This window comes from Branchiostoma lanceolatum, chromosome 3 (genome assembly GCF_035083965.1).
Source record: "Branchiostoma lanceolatum isolate klBraLanc5 chromosome 3, klBraLanc5.hap2, whole genome shotgun sequence".
Classification (NCBI taxonomy): Eukaryota; Metazoa; Chordata; class Leptocardii; order Amphioxiformes; family Branchiostomatidae; genus Branchiostoma; species Branchiostoma lanceolatum.
Genome location: NC_089724.1, coordinates 19,555,925 through 19,564,625, shown reverse-complemented (window position 1 = coordinate 19,564,625; position 8,701 = coordinate 19,555,925).

Sequence of the window (8,701 nt, the reverse complement as noted above, 5' to 3'; positions counted from 1 at the left end):
GCAGAGGTACTGGCTCCTATTGTGCCAACCTGCATGCCCAGCAGCGCTTAGGGATCCTTGATGACGTTTTCTGTCGTACTACTACGTATTCAGAGAATCACCAGTGACTATGCGCTTTGAAGAGATTGACAGGCAAATAGGTTCCCTTCCGTTCGTATCATCCTTGCCTTTCGTTCGAAACATCCTTCTGCGTGGCTTTTCGTACATGGCGTGATGGCATCAACATGATGATAAAGGTTGTAATATGCGCGTCTGCATTTTATGATAGTTTGTCGCAGTATATTGAGTTTTTAATGGTATGTATGTGACTTTTGAAAATAGGGAAGATGAACAATAATGGCGGGCAGTAATGCAAGCCAAACATCTGTTTTGCACACCCAAGGACTTTCACGTACGCATCTTGTTTTCACCATCGACCAATGTGTAAAATGTCAACCTGTACAGAACATGAGTGGCTGCGATGGCAGCAGGCCGTCTTTGCTACGGATAATACAATCCTCAAATACCTAATGGCATATCGACACACAAAAAATAAAAACGTGCTTCCAGTCACGTACGAAAGATTTAGAGCCCTGTCTTGAGTCTTTTCTTGGAATTTGAATGTCGGTCTACTTCCAACAAACTTTGGCTAGTCCAACGTAACTTACATGTAGTCTCTACCAGACTAACTACGCCAGCGTTTCACTGGCGAAATGGGATCTTCACCGTGGACTGACTCTACTGGCTAATCATTCCTTTTTCTGCCGAATTCTACAATTCATACGCCCGTAAGATGTCTATTTTCGTGTCAAGTATTGAACTACGCTTTAAACCACATTACATCAGCGACCCCAAGAACAATGCAGGGGTACAAAGTTCCTTAGATACATTGTTAGTTGGTGATTGTGATAACATTACGATCTTGATCAAGAATGTATGAGGTAATAGAACCAACATTACAAGGCCATTATTCATGCTGACAAGGTAGAAAGGTGGACGTTACTTTGCCAGCCAACACAGCAAACAAACAAACAAACAAACAAAACAAAAAGACAGATATTGGGTTTAAAAGATCTACGCTTGTTATTTGTTGTGAACTAATAACATCTCAGTCCCTGATGGAAGATGGAGGAAGCTTTCAAGTCTGGTTCGAGCGGGAGCTCGACCAAAGTAAATAAGTAAGTAGCAACTGATGAACGTGCGGACCGGGGATTCTAGTAAATAGTAGGGTACGGGTATTATTAGGTTTAGCGCTCGATGAAGAATTTAATCAATATTCCCACTCTTACACTTCATGTCCGATCCTGGACATCCTTTTGAAAAAGCTTCTCATCTCCGCCTTTCATTTCGATATCACCACCTCCGACGATTTCTTCCTTTTTACTTTGATAGGAGAACCTCAAAAAATATAACCTGTCAACTTTTCGAAACTATACAGACCTACTAACATCGAAGATCTTTCGACTTCCTTGTGTTGTTTTTATTGTACAAATATTGGGCGCATGCGCATATGTCCGAGTCCATATACGTGAGCTCTGCTTGACAATAGCTTCGCTCTCCACCAGGTTAATCCTTAGTTACACGTGTCAATGTCTCACACACATGTACATGCGATCCCGAGATATCACACACCTGACACTCAGCCAGACGTCCGACCGCACGTTCACACGGATCGATTCCCTATTCTTATCTCTCTTCAGGAACAATAGTTGTACCAAGGACCGGAACACGTACGCGGTAGAGACCTTTACATTGATTTCTGTTGTCGTTGCGTGGAAATAGGCGAAAGGCCAACATACATAAGGACAAAGAACGAACATGCATATCATCGAGTTATTTTGGGAGGAGTGGATAAGGTTGTGCTAGGTCAGCTTTGGAGCTTTAATAGGGCTGAGCAGGGGACTCATGACTTGGCCGTTCGTCTGGAAGTGGGTCTAGAAATCATCTAAAACATCTGTTAGTGGTTTTCTTGGGTTCTCAAGTTGTTATCAACATTCTCCATAATATCCAAGTAGATGTTGGAGGAGGCTACATTTTCCTAGCTGCCCTCCCCGGCCCCGCGCCGCGAGAAGGCGCGGTTAGCGTCACAGAAAAGGACAGCTTGGAAAACTTACGATTTAGCCTCCTAACATCTGCTTACAGACTACATGCTACGTCTCTACACCTACAGTCAGTTGTGCCGTTCAAGTAATTTTCTCAGCTATGGTTGCGACTTGTGCACGAACACCATATTTTGAAAGATATAAGAACCGGAAGTTCCACTGCAATACCGTAAACGCCGCTCGGTGCCCATAATCTAATCGTTTCTTCCTTTGCCGATCCCTACCACTGTAACATACCAGATAGTAACTAGTATCATAAAGTCCCATCCACGATCTCTTTGTTCATGCCGTTCACTGACAGACACACGCACCCGAAAACATAACCTCCTTGGCGAAGTCAAATATCACATCCCCTTTAGATTGAGATGTATCTGTCCCTTATTATTAATCACATATGATTCCGTCAATCCTGGTTGTGAACTAGGTCAGGCGGCACGGTGATCCCAGCGGCGTGTTGAAGGACAGCATCAGCGAATTGGATAATCCGACAGGAGACATCATCCTGCAGACTGTATTTTAATTTTGCGAGATTCTTGCAACCATAACCATCCTATAAAGGCAGATTTGAAGGAACCTGAACGTGACATGTTCAGCTCAGAGGCCAAATCACGCGATCTTTCTGACCTTTTCCAGGTGTTAGTTGGGGGAGAAGTAGAAATACAATCTTTCCTGACTTAAACCCCAATGATTTACAGGTATATTCATCAGTCTTGTCAATGGGCCGGTGACTGAAATCTCTTCAGGAAAATAAAGTCCAGATGCAACACAGCCAGCCTTTCCTCCCGAGTGCTCAAGCCGGAAAATAGTGACAACTCTACCGGGATCATTCACGAGCCCAAGGCCAAATGGTTGTTTTTCAACATAAAAATTGGGGCCCTAGAATATCGCCGCTGAAATACCAAAGTCGCTATGCTGGCCCGTAATATCTGGTTTTACGACTATGGTTCAGACTGCCCGTTAACATCCATTTTCAATTACACCCTCCCCCTTTAACGGCCTGCAAATGTCCTATGCCATGGTGAAATGTTTCCTTTGAATTTTGATACATTGATATTTCCATGTACGAAATGTCACTGACTGAACAGAACCTTTGCATAATCTGGAACGCTTCGGGTTATTCAGCGATGAAACGGCGAATCAATTAGAGAATCCTAAAGCGTTACGTAAAACACCTGTTTTTGTCTACACATGGACCCTTTTACCATCATTTATTGATGTCAGGTACATACATGTGCGTGCGTCACCAATGTATCAGATGTCCAAGCCACGTCCAAATTTGAGCGTGTTTGAGACTTGATGTGTTTCTCTCCCCAAAGTAACGGCTGCGTTTTGTCAGAATGCAAACCGTTACCTATTACTATTAGGCTATAAAACCTTGCAGTGCAGATGTCAGTGTAAACCCCAGCAATGAAGGATGGATGGATGGTGTCATGAGGTTGCATGGAAATCACGGTCCACTGTATCGTCTAGGACAGCATCTTTTGTTGCCAAGCCCTGCAACTGCTAAGACTCCCTGGTAACTGCTGGATCCATGGAAAGAAGCCAATGAACTTAAATTTATTCTCGTGAGCGGCTAGAGACCCCCTCCCCTCCGTAAAATGCAACGGTTCCCTTCTTTAGCCCGAATCATCCAGTGCGCTACGAATGAAGATGAATGTACTGGTGTCATTCTTTTTTCTTTCGGGTTCAGCCTCGAAATGGTTGTCCGTGGCCTAACACACCGATCTTGGCCAATCCTTGAGTACACTGAATCGTATTCAGTAGGGATGAAAAATTCTGTGTACGTTATGCAACTATATTTTGCCAATCTAACTAAATATGGATATATTTTGCCTTACTATTTGTCGTACATTCGTTTGATATTAATATCAATATTACGATACCGTACATAGCTATCCTGCACTCCGTATCCAGCGTCCCAGATTATGGAGCTTTCAGCGGTGTGGCACGCGAAACTAGATCATTAATTTGATCTCAAAATATTTGGAACCATTGAAGCTATTTCGTCTGCAGATTTCATCACCATTGTGTGTCTGTCGTCTGCCTTCATCCTGTTGTATTTATTGTCGAATAACAAAAAGATGTTACCATGATGAGAAATTTAATACACATGTTGTGAAACGATACACAAGATAGGCTCCCATTATCCATTTATAAGCCTGTGTGGAGCGCGCGGTGTCACAATATCGATCGTGTGACGTCACGTTACGTCGTCATTCCCGCTAGGATTGCGCTAAATATAGCCTGTTGCCATGTGGAAGGTGGGCGGAACAGCAGGCATGGAAAACACGTGGCACTGTTGTTGCCGAGCGAGATGCAATTTTCAGGCAACTGAAAGGTGGCGTTGATATGGCCTGTCAAAATAATGTTTTTCTCATCTCCCTCCCATGCCTAGACCGTGGCACATGGTGCCATTTTGTCCACCCTCAAATCCATTTTGAATGGCCGACTTTCTGAGACGAATGCCATCCTAGTTAGTTAATCGTGGCTTTCATCCTCTCCCCTAACCAACGAGGCTTACTGTATTATACTATAGGGTATGGGAGCCTATACGGTATTAACTAGGATTACAATACTCAGGCTAGACGTCCTTCAATTCACGACTAGGATAACATGTGAAATTTTGGGCACGTTCTGTCATCTACACTAGCAGCGTCGCTCAAGGTTTTCAAGTAGCCCGTCACTCGCAGTCGCCAAGAACTTCACCATCTGGTTCCTGCCCCTCGACACGTCAGGAATAGAAACACTTGACCGGAGGGTCTCTAGCGCCGTGTGGAGGGGGCTACATGTATACACCAAGTGTACTTCTATATACTGTCTGTATTGGTCTGCGGCACGTCAACTGACAAATGTATATGCTTTATGTTTTAGAGAATGAGATCGATACTTTTACTTCAGATGATCGGCAGACACTTCCTTAAAGGTACCTTAAAAATGCAGTACGGAAATTGTCTATCAATTTATTTATTCTTGGACGCCGATTCATTCCCGAAGTTTCAGACAGTCGGCATTCATTTCTAGTATCGAAGCCTAAAGGCCCCTTCATCCAGACGCTTTGGAGGGAAGTACCTGACCCCGTACATTCTTTCCCCTTCCGACATCACTCCAAGATTTCACTTCTGGTCCCTTTTCAGCCCGGTTGGATAAGATCCAGCTATGGGGACGGTCCATGTCATCCTGGATGGTTGTACCGACTGTATGTAGTTGAGCCTGGGACCCAAAGGGGATGATTTGCGCGTGACCCCTTTCCCTGTCTCCGAAACGGGGTGCATGTGATCATGAGCAAAACATGTCACGTTCGCCTTCAGGTATTGTAGAGCACCGTTGCGTAACACCATTAGAGCGGCTTGAAAAGTGTCCTTGTGACGAGCTGTGAGGGAAAGGTCGGATGGAAATCGAAAAACTAAATCCATTTCAGGAATGCACTGATTTGTCAAACGGGTGGCACAGGAAAGAACACAAAAATGTTGTTATTTGAAGAGAGATTTGGAACATAAATTGCCTTCGACTGGCAGTGTATGTATGTAATTGAGGCCAAGGGTTTTTTTGTTTTCAAATTCCATACTTTGTCTAAGCCAGCATACAATGTTTACACATGATTCAAATTAGTAAGTTAAGCGTGCTTTAACTTTTATGAAAACGAAAAGCTTTTCATAACTCATGGAATGTTGTTGTTCACGAGCAATCGCATCTCCATGACAACCGTTTGAGCAGGTCCCTGGGTAAATTGTTTGAAAATGTTAAGCATCGTCTGTTAGTACCGTCCTTTAAGTTTTAACTGCCGATGACCTTGTACCCAGGAAGACAAGGGAGCATATCAACAGGGCAATGTTTACTTCTGGACGCGTGGGGCTGTCGTCTGTTTATATCACCAGGCAGGTTCCTATTCCCCCTCATGTTGGAGGAATGGTTCTCCAAGTCTCCCGTCATAACGTAAAAGCGCTGAAGACACTGCCTGGTTTGTTATTCAAGGAGCTATTGACGCGAAGTAGTTCTTCCCTTCCAAATGGCAGGAAATTAGAACGTGCTGGCTAATAATCAGAATGTACCAGTCTTTTGCGGTTTATTTGACACAAGAGGGAGAATTATAGAAGATTTAGAAGCGCTACAAGGCGGTTGTTGTGCCCGAATGTATACACGCCATATCTCCTGTGGCACTCGGGTATCATACCTCACTCGAGTCTGTTTTCCCGTTAGTTGAATCTCGTCACAGCGGGGATCGAGCTTGAACGTGTTCAGAAAGACAGATCAAACCAGTGAAAGGTTACGTAATTAGATTCAGAACTCCTGGGGACAAGCACCAATTTGGTCAAGGTCGAGCCGTCAATCTTCTTCTGCCATGTAAACAAGAACTTCCCCGGGTCGATATCTAGTGAGGGGAGGATCGTTGTCTCAATGTTCTGGAGATGAATCTTCTCTATGGATTGCAAGTGTTTATATATACTCAGGCAAAGGGAAACGTTACTTTACCATATCGCTAGTTTGTTATCTTCGACAAGAAGGTTATGTTTTTTGATAGCATTCGTTTGTATGTTTGTTTTTTGCACGTTTGTATGTGGCTGAGCAGTAGAACTCAAGAAACTAAGATTAGTAAGAATTGATTATGTTGAATGTTATGTTGATTCTTGTATAACGAAAAAATGATGAGCTTTTCATTGGTAAATCAACTAAATGATAGAAATGTCATATTTCTAATCTATTAAACCTTTGTTTATTGTTTGTTAAGCCATGTAGAAGTTAGTAGCTTTCATGTTGCAGATTACTTGCTTAATTATTTCAAAGTTACTAATGATAATTCTTGGTGAAGGTATGGGATTGGGATCACTGAACTCTGGTTAAGGTAGAGGGGAAGAGCTGTACACCTGTAGGGATTAAAACGCACGATTGTGCTTGATGGAATAACCAAACGCTTCTGAAAATTCCATTTGATATCTCCTTTATGAAGTGAGCTCCATGTTGGTACGCTGAATACAAACCACTTGATGCAAACCTGTGCCTCCCGAAGTCGGCTCGAATCACCAGGCGGTGTAACGTTAGCACAAACGTAATCTATTCTAACTCTTCTTAAACCCACAACCAAATCGATATTCACACTTTGCGGACAGTCCCTAATTGTGTATTTCCCGATTTTCAAGCTGCCTTAATTTGATAGTCGTGTGAAGTAACGAAGGCCAACGTCCTCTCAAGTTCAAGGGCAAATGAAAGATCCCAAGTAATCGAAGCTTGGCCTGTCGCCAAGGGGAGCAGATGGATGGTTTGTTTTTGTTCAGGCACTGGAGCGATATGTTTTCATCTCTCTATATCCGCCTGGAGGTTTGCTTAATTTCGCTGCCTTATGAGGGGACATGACTGATTGCATGTACAGGCATGGTTTTATCACCTACTAGATCTGATCACCAATCACGATAGCGGCCTTAACTGGATCTCCCAGTGTTACTATATAGCATGTACGATCTTCCGTGAAGCAAAAAAGGTGCATCTTCCCAATGGTTACCGATATGTTCATTCGGCAACAAACATGAGAAACTGTTTTTGTTGGATTAATCGAGAACAAATCTTTTCTCCGTTCAGTCGACTGGAACACTACTAACGTCACTCATGTATTGTGGTGGTGCTGCAATGGTAAACATCACGGAAGGCATTTAAGCTATGGTATTAGCTTTGTGTCACGTAAATATCGATCGAGCGTAAATTTATTTCTCATTTTATGTTCTTAGGGTGAAACGTGTTTATGAATGATGCATAAATTCGCCATCATGATAACGCATCAACCCCATACTTTCTATTTCGATATGAACAATCTAAACGAATACGCTAGCTAGTAGATCATCTGACCTTCTCACCCCAGGAAAATTAAATTCTTTAATCAAATTAAATTAAATTAAATTATGGTCTATCGTATCATACTCTCATTTAACGTCCATATAACGTCCCAGTTTCAATAATCACAGAATGAATACAGAAAATACAACTGCACTAGAATCAGATAACATAAAAGCCTTATCATATCGCCTGAAGCTGTACTTAACCATCTCCCTGCTGCCTAAACCCCGTAATCATTGCAAATTTGGTGCCAAAATGCTACTTTAGCAGGGAGAAGGTTAACTTCGTGCATTTATCGATATAAGGGAAATATCGCTCCACTATCGGAATGCATTACTGAAAGCCCACGAGGGAGATAAGGTTTACATAAGCCTTTTTGCTACACGTCCCAAACAGGGGCCCTGCTCTACCACGGAATAATGATTATTGTTATTGAATGGTAAGCGACTGACCTACAATGACCCGAATGGGAATGGAACGGGGGAACAGAACAGTACTGAGCTTGCGTGGAAATCCGCCTCCGGCGAAGCGCTGTAAATCTGCCTGATTTATAACAATAAAACAGTTGCCGGAAGTACTTTCTTCTTACTCGCGTGCGATGTAAACAACCCAAAGTCTGCGTGAGGCAGGGCACATATCCATGCACTGTAGTCAATGCCACAAAATTATCTGATGTGAGGCGACCACAGGACGGAAGGAGGCGCTAGTGAATAGTTTTTATCTACTAGTACTAGTATTACGATTATGCGTTTAATGATGCCAAACGTAATTTGCTGTTGCAAGTGAACCCCAAGTAC